General features: G+C 39.3%; 1 protein-coding gene and 1 pseudogene across 1 annotated transcript in view; both read left to right on the forward strand.

Moving 5' to 3' along the window:
• Nucleotides 1-14,879, forward strand: part of GPC3 (glypican 3) — a 427,782-nt gene that overhangs the window by 159,617 nt on the left and 253,286 nt on the right. The window lies entirely within an intron of this gene.
• On the forward strand, nucleotides 3,027-3,556 carry LOC102886352 (annotated as a pseudogene).

Genomic DNA, 14,879 nt, shown 5'->3' on the forward strand with positions numbered 1-14,879 from the left:
GCAGGAATGAAGCCAGCTAACTTGTATTATAATTTTTGAGAAATCTGAAATACAAATTTGCAGATGGAAATTTTAGGAATTATACATTTGACTTACTAAGTTGTTTATTTACAGAAATAGTTCACATATTCTCTACCTCCTCCCTCCTCCATGCACATATTTTCTAGTGATAATACCAAGTTGCTGGGGAAAAATAAGTACTTTCTTCTCCGGGACTCCTGCTGACTTCTCATAAGTGATTTGCTAGCAGGTCTGCTAGAATCTAACCCTGTATTTGTAAAGCCAATTTGACTTACTAAGTTGTTTATTTACAGAAATAGTTCACATATTCTCTACCTCCTCCCTCCTCCATGCACATATTTTCTAGTGATAATACCAAGTTGCTGGGGAAAAATAAGTACTTTCTTCTCCGGGACTCCTGCTGACTTCTCATAAGTGATTTGCTAGCAGGTCTGCTAGAATCTAACCCTGTATTTGTAAAGCCAACCAGCAGAAGTCCAGATTCACTTAAAAAATCTCTAGAAGTATTCAGATTTTTTTTTAAATGGAAAAATTATGAATAAGAAGCTGTAAGCTTCCGGTTAAGATGGAGGAGTAGGTAAATGCTGTGCTTGCCTCCTCTCACGACCACATCAGAATTACAACTAAACTACAGAAGAGCCATCATTGAGAGTCACCTGAAGTCTAGCTGAACAGAAGTCCTACAACTGGGGACACACAGAAGAGGCCACCTTGAGATTGGTTGGAGAGGTAGAGATGCAAAACGGGCTGGCTCCACACTCACTTGTGGTGGTTCAGAATCAGGAGAAATATCTCGGCTGCAGAGAGAAATCTGAAATACAAATTTGCAGATGGAAATTTTGCAACAGTGAAAAGTCTTGGCCCCATATTGGCCTCCCCAGCCCAGTGTTCCAGTGCTGGAAAGAGAAGTTCCCACAAGTTATAGCTCTGAAAACCAGCAGAGATTGTGGCTGAATGAGATAGAAGGCTGAGGGAGTCGCAGACTTTCCTCATAAGGGGCCCACATCCAAACTTACTCTCTGATGGATTCACTATCTCTGAGCTCTAGTACTGGGGCAACAGCTTGGAAGGCTCCAGGGACATATGGGGAGGAACAGAGTTGTCTGGTTTCAGGGTGAGGGCCGGAGGGGCAACGTTCTCCCAGACACCCTGGCAGAGGGCATTGTTCCTTTGTTGAGCCCTTCCCTGCCTGGCTTGCAGACCCATTCAGCCTCCATATCTGAGTCAACCTGGCTAACAGTAGTCGTCCTTCCCTGGTGATTCCCTGAGACCCCACCCCACCTAACCTGCAGGCCCACCCAAGGTGCTTCCAGTGAGTTTTCCATACAAATGACCTGTCTTGGCTCATGCTGTGGACTTTCCTAAAATCTCTCAAAGGTTCCCAAATCCCAAACAAGCAGCATCTGGCCTCGGAATCCCCTGTACCTCTTGCTTAGCAGTCCTAAGCCTGGCACTAGTAGCAAGCAACCAGCCTCGGTTTGCGGCTTGGCCTCTTGAGGCACTTCCAAGCCCAGCATGGATGGTGGCCATCTACAGATTGCTTGGTGGCTTATACCAGGTGGCCCCTAAATTTGGCCTGTGTCAGGGCCCCTCCCAAAAGGCCCCAGCCTGCATGTCCAGCGGCCGGCTTCAGTCTGAGCCAGAGTACCACTTGGGGTCACATCTAAAGACAACACACCCAAAGGGCAGACAGGGCAGGCACCAGACCTTTGCTAAAGCAAATCCTGTTCTGTAAGGTCAGCCCCTAAACAACTCCACTGGTCATGGCCAGTTATCACAACAAATCAGCCCCAGGGTCAATCCCACCCATTAATGAGCAAACAGCAACCAAGTCTCAGCTACAACAGGACACACACAACCCATACAAGGAATATACCTGGAGAACCCACCTCCCTGGAGAACCCAGCTCAGGTGACCAAGGAAGACTGTGCCACTGGGACCCATAACACACCCATGTAAGGCTACTACTCTACTAAGACTGAGAGACATAGCAGCCCTACCTATTACATATAAATAAATGCAAGTAGGCAGTCAAAGTGAGATGACAAAGAAAGAACAGAACAAAGCTCCAGAGAATGAACTAAACAAAATGGAAACAAGCAATCTACTACATGCAGGGTTCAAAACACCTGTTATAAGGATGCTCAATGAACTTAGGAGAAGAGTAGATATACTCAGTGAGAACTTTAACAAAGAGAAAGAAAACATAAAAGTGGAGATGGAAAATATGAAAAAGAACCAGTCAGAAATGAAGAATACAAGAGCTGAAATGAAGAATACCTTAGGAGGAACAGTAGATTAGATGAAGCAGAGGATCGAATCAGTGGTTTAGAAAATAAGGTAGGAGAAAACACCCAATCAGAACAGCAACAAGAAAAGGAATCCAAAAATATGAGGATAGTTTAAGGGGCCTCTGGGATAACATAAAGTGTAATAACATTCACATCATAGGGATACCAGAAGGAGAAGAGAGAACAAGGAATTGAAAACCTATTTCAAGAAATAATGACTGAAAACTGATGAAGAAAATAAACATACAAGCCCAGGCAGCACAAAGAGCCCCAAACAAGCTAATCCAAAGAGGACCACAGCAAGACACATCATAATTAAAATGCCGAAAATTAAAGCTAAAGAGAGAATCTTAAAAGCATCAAGAGAAAAGCAGTTACTTACCTACAGGGGAGCTCCCATATGACTGTCAGCTGATTTCTCAATGTTTTCTCAAAGTTTGTGGGCCAGAAGGGCTTGGCACAAAATATTCAAAGTGATGAAAAGCAAGGACCTACAATCCAGATTACTCTACCCAGTAAAGTAATTTAGAATTGACAGAATTTCCCTAACAAGAAAAAGCTAAAGGAGTTTATCATCACCAAGCCAGTATAACAGGAGATGAGGTACTTCTTTAAGAAGAAGGAAATCGATTTCATGCAATGAAGCCATGGTGATTGGCTGTGTGAGGGCAGACACTTCCATTTGTAGGTGGTGGCGAATGCAGTGACAGAGCTATGAAGGCTTCGGGCATGCTGTGAGAATACAAGGTGGTGGGGCGTTGCCTGCCCACCCCCAAGTGCTGTACACTGTCCCTCTACCATATGTGCATCTTCACGCCTAACCATGTTATCGCCAAGCCTCACTTCTGGTGCTTTATGTCTTGGCCGAAGAAGATGAAGAAGTCTTCAGGGGAAATTGTCTACTGTGGACATGTATTCTAGAAATCCCCCTTGCGGTTGAAGAATTTTGGTATCTGGCTGTGCTACACCTCCTGAAGTCACACCCACAACATGTACCGGAAGTACTGTGACCTGACCTCTGCAGGTGCCGTCACCCAGTGCTACTGTGACCTGGGGGCTTGGCACCATGCCCGGGCCCACTCAATCTAGATCGTGAAGGTGGAGGAGATCACAGACAGCAAGTGCTGCTGACCAGCGATCAAGCAGTTCTACGACTCCAAGATCAAGTTCCTGCTGCTCTACTGGGTCCATGTCACCAGCACAAGCCACACTTCACCACCAAGAGACCCAGCACGTTCTTTTAGATTCAGGGCCCCCCTGTCTCCTGGTCTGCCCAAATAAACAATTTGAGAAAACTGGAACAAATACAAGAAAAAATAAAAAGATAAAAATATGAATAATGAAATGGCAATAACTACATATCTAGCAACAATAACTTTAAATATAAATGTTTTAAATGTTCCAATCAGAAGATAAGGTGGCTGAATGGATAGGAAAACAAGACCCTTATATATGCTGCCTACAATGGTTTCACCTGAGATCAAAAGACACACACAGACTGAATGTAAAGGGATGAAAAAAGATGTTTCATGAAAATTGAAACAAACAAACAAAAAGCTGGGGTAACAATACTTATACCAGACAAAATAGACTTTAAAACAAAGGCAACAACAGGAGACAGAGAAAGGACTCAGTTATCCCTCTTCTGTGTATTTATCTGAAGAAACCCAAAACACTACTTTGAAAGGGACATGTGATTCCCCTATGTTCATTGCAGAATTATTTACAATCGCCAAGATATGGAGGCTACCTGAGTGTCCAACAGTGGATAAATGGATAAAGAAGAGGTAGTACACATATACAATGGAATATTACTCAGCCTAAAAAAGAATTACATCTTGCCATCTGCAACATCATGGATGGACCTAGAGGGTGTTGTGCTGAGTGGAGTAAGTCAGACAGAGTAAGACAAATGTCATATGTGGAATCTAGAGGACAGGATAGGCAAACAAACAACAGCTCATCGATACAGAGAGCATATTGATGGTTGTCAGATTGGGGGAATCAGTGAAGGGAGCAGGGATTAAGAGGTACAAATTGGTAGTTACAAAATAGTCACAGGGAGGCAGAATATAGCATGGGGAATATACTCAGTAGCATTGTAATAACAAGATATGGTGTCAGATGGGTACTGGATTTATCAGGGTGATAACAAGTTGTATAAATATCTAATCACTGTGTTGTACACCTGAAACTAACATAATATTATATGTCAACTATAATTAAAAAAACAAAAATATAATTTTTTTAAAGCTGTAGACCTTTCTCAGAGAGTTATACTTTTCTTGGTATGTGGTCCATCAAAATTGGCTTAGGAAACCGCTGTTACCCTTTGAAACTTGAAAAAATCCTGCCAATTTTTCAGGAGACCTGATTAAACTGTTTGCAAATGGAGGAGCATAGCACTTATTTGTATGTCGAAAAGCATATGCAGTCCCTTTGGGAGTGACCAGGCTGGGAACTGATAAGAGGATGCTGTTTCATTTAAAAGCTGCCACAGGCATATTTGCATGATATTCTTGCCTGAATAGTTGTTCTAAATGCATGAGACCTGATTGGGGGAGAAATGACTTTGGGGAAATTCTTGGCTTCTGAATTTTCAGTTTGAAAACTATATTCTGAGCTTGTTCGAATATTTTTCGGAGTGCGTATTTTCCAACTTTTCTAATGATGACAGGGTTAAAATTATCTTATAAACCATAGCAACTGCCACTGCCACAACACACTGCTGTTCTTGTGTCAGCACAAGGCACCTTATTGGAAAGGAGATTAATCACCACTGTGCATCTTGGGAATGATTGTTCTGACTTGCATTAAGAAGAGTCTTCTTTCCTGATTTTAACTTGAGACAATTCAGATAAAATTTAACATTATTCGCCTCCTTCTTGTTAAGGAACATTACACCCCTAACCATCCTCTCCCTCATTCTGTGGTATGCTCTTCCCCTTGAGCTTCTCAAAACTACTTCGGCAGCTTGTTCTTTGGATCATTTAATCAGCTTGTTTATTCTCTCAGGTTATTATCATGGCTACCATTTGCTAAGAGATTTTTATGAGCCAGGGACTGCGCTGTTCAAAATACGTGTATTATTTCATTTAATACTCACAAAATCTATAGAAAATCAACCAACTGAGCCTATTGAGGAAAAAAGCAAGCCAAGGATATTCTAGATTCTTAGTTAACACCCAATTTTGCTGGCAAGGGAAAAGAGTAAGAGACAAACAAAAAAATGGAAAGGTAGTAATCAGAAAGGAAGGTGGGGACCAGGCAGGACAGGATCCTGGAAACCAAGAAATTCATGTGATATTGGATATGAGTAAGAAGCACCAATCTATACATCTCCATCCTCTATTTATTGCTCATGCTTTGTACCAAATACTCTGTATATAGGTTTGGGGGAGTCGCTGGCCCTCTGAAATGTGATGCAAAATTTCATGTTTTCGCATGTGTACATCTTCTGGGGAATGAGTTTGCAGATTTCATTAGGCACCCATAAATAGAACAAAGGTATATCTGCAAATACCATCAGTTTTCCATTGGGCATTTCTCATTGTCCCCTCAAAGTCAATATGTCTAAAACTTAATTTAACCTTTGTACCACCTCCCTACAAACTAGTTACTCTTCTTACCCCTTCCCTGTTTTTGCTAGTGCTATTACTCCTCTCTGAGCCATCTTTTGCTTTCCCCCATATATCTAGTACATCACTATTGCCTCTTGCATTAATCCTTTCACTGTTCTTACTTTTACCGCCTACTCATGGGACCTTTCCTCCTTGTGTCTGAATTATTGAGGATACTTTTAACCATTATCCTTGCTTCCTAACCCTCTCTGTTTTACAATGAGGCCAGTTTATTTTTTGAAAATTACGCTGATCACACAGCATGATATTTAAGAACACAGTGTTTATGGGCAGTGGAAACAGGCATGTCTGGGTTACAATCCTGATTTCTCCTTTTATTTACCATATACCCTCGTCATGTTGCTTATTATTTTCGATCCTTATTTTCCTCATTTGAAAATAGGGGTAATGCTGGTACTACCTCCTAGGCTTGTTGTGAAGAGTCAGTGACATAATCCATGTAAGGAGCTTAGCAGAGTAGTAGCACAGTGTAAGCTTTCAAGGGAGAGCTATTATTTCTTACTGAAAAACATAAAATGTCTCCCTAATGCTTTCCTCACAACACATAAAATATTTTTTGACTTATCAGACCTACCAGAATCTGGTACCTACTGTTACCTCTCTAACCTTACCTTACTCCCAGAAGGTGTATACATCAAGGCTATCTCTTCTAAATGTGCTCTCACAATGCATACCTCTCTTCCACTTCCAAATTTTTGTTCATGCCCTTTCTTCATCTTAGAATGTCTGATGCCATTCATTCAGCATTCTGTCAAGCCCCAGCTCCTGTATTCCCCCTATCAGTCATAGTCCCCACAGTTCTTGCCATTTTCTAATTTCTCTTATACTTTCTAATTATCTATACTGCCCAATTAGTACCATATAATATTATAAACACTGTTCTGCACGGTTTGTGCCTTACTTATGGGTTTATAGCGTTGAAAAATATGAAGCTATTCACTTGTTTACTGCTTGTTCACTGCTCATTTCATGTTTTTATGTTTTTTTTCCAGTCTATCAAAGCATCTTGTGGACAGGGATCGTGTCTTGCCATTATTTTCTGTTCCACGACTTGTAGCAGTTTCTAGTTACCACATAATTACTTGGTATATTTGTTGGTTTATTTGGTGGTTTTATCAAACTATCAAAGTTTGGAGGCTGAAATACATTATTATAAACTTGCTGCCATAACTTATTTTCTTTGAACTCAGGTATTTTGAGACTTGGAATCTAGTGCCAATATGGGTGGCTTGGGGAAAGCCACCTCCCTTCTCTGGATGCCTCATTTTTCTCATTCCTAGAAATATTTGGTTAAACAAGAGCATTAAGCTAGAACTTTTTAAATCTCCTGACTCTGAGACTCTGCTAAAACTAAGAATCTGCTCCATTGAAATTACCCAGCTTTACTCTCTGCCTTTACTCTGGCTTGCTTGGGTTTCGAGAAAATGTAGCATCTCAAACAGGGCTTACATGCTGTCCTTAATTAAAGCTGTGCCTCTCCTAGTGAGCAGACAAGCCTCAGTTTAGGAAACCACATCAGCAGATTTCATTCCAGGGTGGGGAACTATTTCTGACAAGGAGCCCCACAAAGTATGTGTGCTTCTGAGAAAAGGGAAAACTGAGTAAACAAATACTCCCTTTGCTGAAGGAGGATGTGGGTTGAAAATCATTTTACAGAGGAGGTATCCTGGAGTGTCCTGGGTAACCAGCCAAAAATTTGATCTGGTTTCTCTTAGCATGGGGTAACTCACCACGCCAACTGACATATTTCTCCAGTGACCTCTACATCTGAAAACGTCCCCTAAAAGCACAGCTGTCTGTTCTCCATGCTCCAAGCCTCACTGTTTGCCCTAATGGCCTGCAAGACAGCATTCTGCAGATGTTCCTCCAGCATTTCTTGACACAAGGGCATATTAGCCTCCTTTACATTTCTGACATCTGTATGATTGAATCCACTCCTGGAGCTCAAGGGTTGCTTTTATATGGCACAGGCCATCCATGCTTGAGAAGCCTGGGCATTGTATAGCAGCATCTTAATGCTGCTCATCCATTTCTACCAAGGGACCAGATCTGGGTCAACATTAAGTTGCAAGGTGCTTTCTCGAGATATTTTAGAGAGCAGAGTAGAAAGAAGAAACACTGGCATGTCCTACAGAATTTTAACTAACCAGAGGACTATCTGTCGATGGGTGTTCCATGCACCACTAGCTCCAAACCCTCACTAATTATGCAAACTCATCAGGGATGTCACATGGTATTCTTCCATTTAATGGGAGGTTGTGCACCACACTTTTTTTTTATTCTGCATCAGAATTATTGACGTGATATTGACATTCACGGGCAGGCTGGTTTCCTAATGTGGGCCAGAGAACAAAAGTTGTTTTTTTTTCTTTTAAATTTCCTGACTTTACCTATCATTTCAGAAAACCTGAGAGTGTCATTAATACTTAATGTTGCATATAGTGTTTCTACCAATAATACTTACCCTAGAATTTAGTCCTCAGAGTACATAGGACAGTGTAATTAGGTCTATTGATCTTTGCTACAGCCAGTGTTATCGGAATGGCGATCAACTTTATAAGTAAGATGTGGATATTCATTTTAGCTAAGGAGCTATAACAGCTCTTCTTTCTTAAAGATTCTTTGCCCTAACAGAGGCATTGCTAAGCAGCTACCTGGAGATCCTACAGAGCTGAAATCTCTTTTATAACATTGGTATTAGGAGCCAGAATGAGTAGGTGCTGGCTGTGCCAAGAATGAGAAAACCTTAAACTTAAGTAGATTTGGCCCATGGGGCAAATTTTATAAAGTCGAAAACTCTGTCAAGGAACTTCTACCACTGCCATTTAAGTTGACAAGTGAATTCTCTAAATGAAAGTTTTTCAGGTAAAATGATCAGCACAGAACCTTTCTCAGGAGACTCTTCCTTCACTTCACTGAGCCTCAGAGTAGAGCAGATAATAGCTTAGCTTGTAGCTGGGGATAAGTCTTAGGCAGGTGGCTTTGACAATGGTACTGAAACCTAGAGACATAGCTAAATATTTTTCCAGAGAACCGGAGAGTCTGGGCACTGGGCAGGGTTTATTCCTGGATTGCCTGGTGTGTAATTCCTAGAGTCAAAGAATATGAGCTCACTGAGCCAGAGGGAGGCTCGCAGGGAGCTGGGACACCTTGTACTTATTGCAAATAGTAGCCACTCTGAGTTATTTTCTCTTTGGTTTCTCAAAGAGGGATTGTTTTAAAACAAAAGAGACTCAAATATTCAGAAACAGTAGGTTCAGTTTTTTGGCTGACTTGAGTGGGGTGGCAGGATGGAAACATAACTACCAGACAGGCATGCACACACGAGTTTAGTTACAAGAGGTTACCTGAGTCAGGTTCCAGGCAGCAAAATTAATTCAAAGTCAAGGTAGAACGTCTGGATTGAGTTCTCTTTTTATCTCCTTGATCCCTATAACCACTCCCATCCTCAATTTCCTATAGGGCTTATGGAAATCATGGCCACTGCTTTCCAAACACATCTGTATTATCTGTATACATAGCCTGAGTCAACTATATCAAGATCCAAATTCATTTGAGTTTGTATTTTAACAATGTTTTGCTTGTCAAATGGCTTTGGAATAAAAAAAATAGATCCTTCTGGCTATAATTGTATAGTTTTGAGACTAGACCTGTCTGCCAAGTACCTCATCACGAGAAGTATCTAACTACTTTTATATGATGAAGTTCATTAGATACACTCATCTGTTTCTACCTTTGAAAAAAATTGAAATATTTAGATTCCAATGAAAGTTCAATAAGCTTTTATCCAAACAACATGAATGTTTGTTGCAATTTTGGATTATTTCATTAGTTTAGTTATTACTTTGGATCTTTACAGTAGCTTGCTATAGCCTCTTTTAATCCAGAAAAGGAAGATTGGGATCTTTCATTGCTATTTCCAACAAAATCTCTTTTCCTTATTTGGGTTTTTAACTAAAACTTCTTTGTGTAAGACATACATTTTCACTAAGTCTACATACTTGTTGAAGGATTTCCTTTAAGTAGCCTCAATATTAAAGAAGTTACTTAAGCCTGAAATTCTCAAGACAAGTTTAAACTATTACCCTAAACTCTGTGATTAGTTGGGTGGGAATTGTTTGAGGACACTTGAGGGCAGATTTCAGCCTACGTGAACAGCTATGTTGATTTTTGTGACTTCAAAAGAGCTAGTTTTCAGAATTAGACCTTTTTTCTCTCAATTTAACTTGTATGCCTTGATCTATACTATATGTAAATGATGTTTGATGATAAAAGGGACTGAGTCACACTTAGGCAGCAACATCAGTACCCATTAAGCAGTTTATAAATAACTGTCTCTAGATGTGCAATAGAGATTTAAAATGGTATCATGGGAGCTGAATTATATAGGAGAATTTCCTGTGTAATTATTCTGAAACAAACAAAAACAAAAACAAAAACCCTCACTAATTTCAGTTAGGAGAGTCCTTATATTTTTTTAGCTAACCAGATGAAACTCAATTTTATGCTCCCCTTATTCAAACTTGCTTCTTTTTATCTCACTGAGTTTATCCTCCCTCTCTCCTCCCCTCCCTCTCTCTCCTTCTTCCTCTTGCTCTTCCTTCCTTCCTTCCTTTAGGAATGAAGCTCTGTAATTTTAAGTATATTAACTAGAGATATGTAATTTGCTAAAACTATGTACTAAAGTACAAAGCTTACATTTTAATATGACTCACAGATAGAGTGATGATGTGAATTATTGTTCAAAAAAAAGGATACTGCTGAGAGTGAACAGAAGTGTTAAAAATAACCAGGTTAGTTAATCTACAAGGTATAAACTGAAACTGTAGCAGATTAATCAGGATGTATCATCACCCTATTCACAGAGATGACTAGAATGTTAAGGTGTAAGAGGCTTCAGAAAGCATCTAGGTTATTCCCTTTAGAAGAGGAAAGAGGACTGAACCCACAATGACTGGTTCTAATTCAAGTCTTCTAGCTCCCAACCCAGGCTTCTTTCAACTACTCTCCCTGTCTTACCACTCTAGCAAAGATGGAAGGACATACAGTGCAGAGCCACCTCATTCTCATAGATTTTTTTCCAACAAAGGTTTTAGATGTGAAGCTTTTCAGATATGAGAATATCCAGCATCTCTACCTTCCAAAGCAGTGCTTCACAACTAAACAAGTGCACTGATTCTAATTGAATCTATTGCAAACTCATTGTGGTCTTTCCCTCACTTTCTTATACTTTAGTTCGAATGATAAATTCATGAAGCCTAAGCCAATTAAATGTTATAGCAACATTCAGATAGTTTCAGTTCAAAACCATATTTGAGTGATCATTTGTTAACCAATAAGGCAAGGCAATGGAGTACAGTTGTTCCCAAGGTAATGAACTTGAGTTGTACATCTGGGTGAGAGGTAAGAATGAGTAAGACTCTCAGCTGTGGCTGACATGTTTGAAGGAAATGGGTCAGAAACTGGGATTATGGTTATAAATGTAATACTCACTATCTCCTCTTGCTGTTATCCTGTATATATTCTTTCATCCCTGTTCGTACACTAGATTCATTTGCATTAGTGATACAGAGGCAGTGTAGTGATAACCTCATTAATGAAAAGGATGAGCTCCAACAATACACTTTGTTGTCAGAAACTTCATTACCCATGGTAGAAATGACAAGAAAAAAAAAACATGCAGATGGGTTTACATGAAAACAAAGACTTATAGAATAAAAATATTGTCAGAATGGAAATATGGATGTGACTGATACAGGACCCTCAACGTTTATATAGATATCTCGCTCCCTTTTTATACATAGTTCAATAATCACTTGTCGAATAGCATTGCTGGATGTCACTGTTGATTTTCCAAACGAATATAAATTCTTCCTTTTGTTTGTCTAATGACTCCAAGTTGGAGGATACTCAGTGGCCATCATTAAGAACATTGACATTTGTTTTTATGAGGGACTGTACATTTGCATCACAAGGATCGGCTAAGGCTAGGAAGCTTGGAAGCTGCAGCCTACCACACCTGGACTGGCCAGGGGTAGAATATGAGAGTGTTAGCTCCTCACTATCTTCCCTCCCTTTTTCCTTCCTGGTTGATACTGTCTACCTAGTGACTTGGTTATCCTGGAACTTTCTCCTCTCTCATCCAAATAAACCTCTGGATATCCAGGCAAGCTATCCATTTGGTTTACAAAACTACAAAGTTTAACAAATGACTAAAAAGAAGCTCTAACATAACTAACTTCATTTTAAGTGAACATCCTAGAAAATTTGATGATGTAGGTATATAAAATAGCATAACTATAGCTATGGGCTGGTCAGTTACTTCCTTGAGTTATTTGTATACCTGTTGATCTTTCCTACCACTTTCTCTCTCCTCATATTCCTCTTGCACACTCTATATAGTTGATATTTCTCTACGTGGCCCTCATTTTGGCTCACTTTCAAGTCTTAACTCTCCTGTTTGAAGTTTTTCTCCATCTTCTGCCTTTTCTCCATATCATTGACCATGTTTAAATTAAGGTAATGGGTGTGTGAATAGGAAAAAGAGAATAACCTGAAATACACAGTTAAAAATCAACTTTTCTAATGCATTCAGAATATATCTTCATGTAAATACATATCTTGTATTTGCATTTAGAAATACCTGAAGCCAAGAGCTATCTTTTTTTTTTTTTTACCTGTGCATGAAGTTTCATTTTGTGTTATTCATCTTCTGTGTAGGAAGATGTGTAGGAATACAATCAAAACTGTAGGTGGTGGTATCAATTTGCAAAGTTAGAACAAGTATTTGGGTGTTTTCTGTTTTTTCTAATACTTGCTACATGCTGGGCACTTTAAATACATAATCTCACTTAATTCTGACAACAATCCTGTGACGGTGTAGAATCTTGCCCGTAGTCTCACAACTGCTAAGTGGTGGAACTGGAATTGGAATGAAGATTTGTCTGGTTCCAAAGCCCCAGTCTCTCTCCATTACACTATACTGCTTCCAAATATTAATGATTCTGGGGTTTTCTACTTTCTGTTATAGCATATAAAGACCAGGCATGTTTCCCCATTGGCCTCAGTGTTCTTGTGTTCAATTTTTTTTATATCCCAAAATCTGTAGGGTAATTTTTCCATTTACAAAACATTCTAAGCTTTGATTTTTATTTTGGGATCGGACAACCTTTTCCCTATTTTCTTTCCTCAACACATATGGATTACTTTGAAAAATCAAACTGTTATTTGAGACTAAGAAGGAAAGGCTGAGTGTGTTAAATTTCTCCTTGTCTTCAGGGCATGGTTTTCATTAAGCTCTCTGCCCTTCTTGTAGGGAACAACCCTGTAGGCTCGGGCTTATGTTTAATTTTGTTTTATGCAGACACGGTCTCCTCTCTATTCTCACAGTCCTTTCATGGCTGCTTCATAGTAGTGTAGCCAAGTCATGCCGGTGGCATTATAGTGCCTTGGGCTTCAGCACTTGTCTAGTATGGTTAACAGAGTTCCTTTCTAATATGTCCTACCCTTAGCACCAGATATTCATCTTTCAACTGCATAGTCATTCACTTAATTCCAAAGGATAAGAGTGTGACTTTGCCACATATAATCAGGTATTAAACATAGTATGTCCTTTTCCAAGAACACACCTTTTAAAATTTAAGGTTGCACCACGTAAAATTGCTGTTTGACTTTTTTTTCCTGGAAAAAAAAAAAGGCGATTTTCTTTGGTTCAATCTAATACTTTAAAATAATACTATTTAAAAATAGAAATATAAAGTGACTCCTCAATGTACTTGATGATAATAATAAGAATAAAAACTAGCATTTATAGAGGGCCTGCTATATACCATGTCTTTATATGTGATTTCTCATTAACTCCTCTCAGCAACAGTGGAAAGTATTATTAATACTATTACTATTCTTTCTTTATAAAGGAAAAACTGAGTCTCAGAGAAGTTAAGCAACTTGCTCAAAGTCATAAGTATTCATTGGCAAAACTGAAATTCCAAGTTAGGTCTGGCTGATTCCAAAGCTTGGGCTTTTTCCAACTGTACCATCATTCTTATCTTGTGATTGAGTGTAGAAAATCGCATATGGTGAGGCATAGGAAGCAGAGTTCACTGGGGATCACATTCAAAGATGAGCTGTCTTTTATCCCGTTCTAACTATGGCCTATAACTTGACCTTATATTTTACTATCCTTAAGCCTAGACCGCCTCTGCTTTCTTTCACTGGTTCAATTTCTTTCCTGGGGCATTCTGGGAGACAGAGTTCCAGAAAAGACCACCCACCTTTATTTTTTCATAGTGTGAGGTAAGGGTGGGGGACAGTTGGAGGTATGGGGAATGGACCAAAATGAAGCCCTGTAGATGGCCCAGTTTGTGATAACTAACACAACCCTTTGTCTGACTTTTGTCCTCTTTATATTTACCCTTGATTTGCAAAACTACATAACAGATCAGATAATTCGAACAAAGGCTGCAGCTTAAATTCTATTCTCATATACTCAGCACAACTCTAGGGGCAATTTTGACCCAGATGTGCCTACTTCTGTGTAATCTGATGAACAAACAATCTCTCTGAAAAGCTGATGACAGAACTTGTGTCTCCTGGTACTTTATTGATACTTTAATCAGGACCTATTTTAAATGGATACCATTTAGTATCTAATAATAATATTCCATTTCTACATATGGAATATAAATCTATTAGATTTTTGTAATTAAAGCAAGATATTTTCTAGGACCCGTACTTTTAAAAAATGTGTGTAGTATGAACAAAAATGGCAAATGCAGGATGGTAAAGGTTTATAACAGATTTTTTGGTTGTCAGATTTTAAAAATTATTTTTAAAGAAAGATTAAATTATAAGACTGGGAGCAAGTTAGAATTCTAGTTCATAGAAATGCAAGAGATCTTGGCACAGTTCTGTTTTTCATGCTAAG

The sequence above is a fragment of the Pteropus alecto genome, unplaced genomic scaffold (genome assembly GCF_000325575.1).
Source record: "Pteropus alecto unplaced genomic scaffold, ASM32557v1 scaffold19, whole genome shotgun sequence".
Classification (NCBI taxonomy): domain Eukaryota; kingdom Metazoa; phylum Chordata; class Mammalia; order Chiroptera; family Pteropodidae; genus Pteropus; species Pteropus alecto.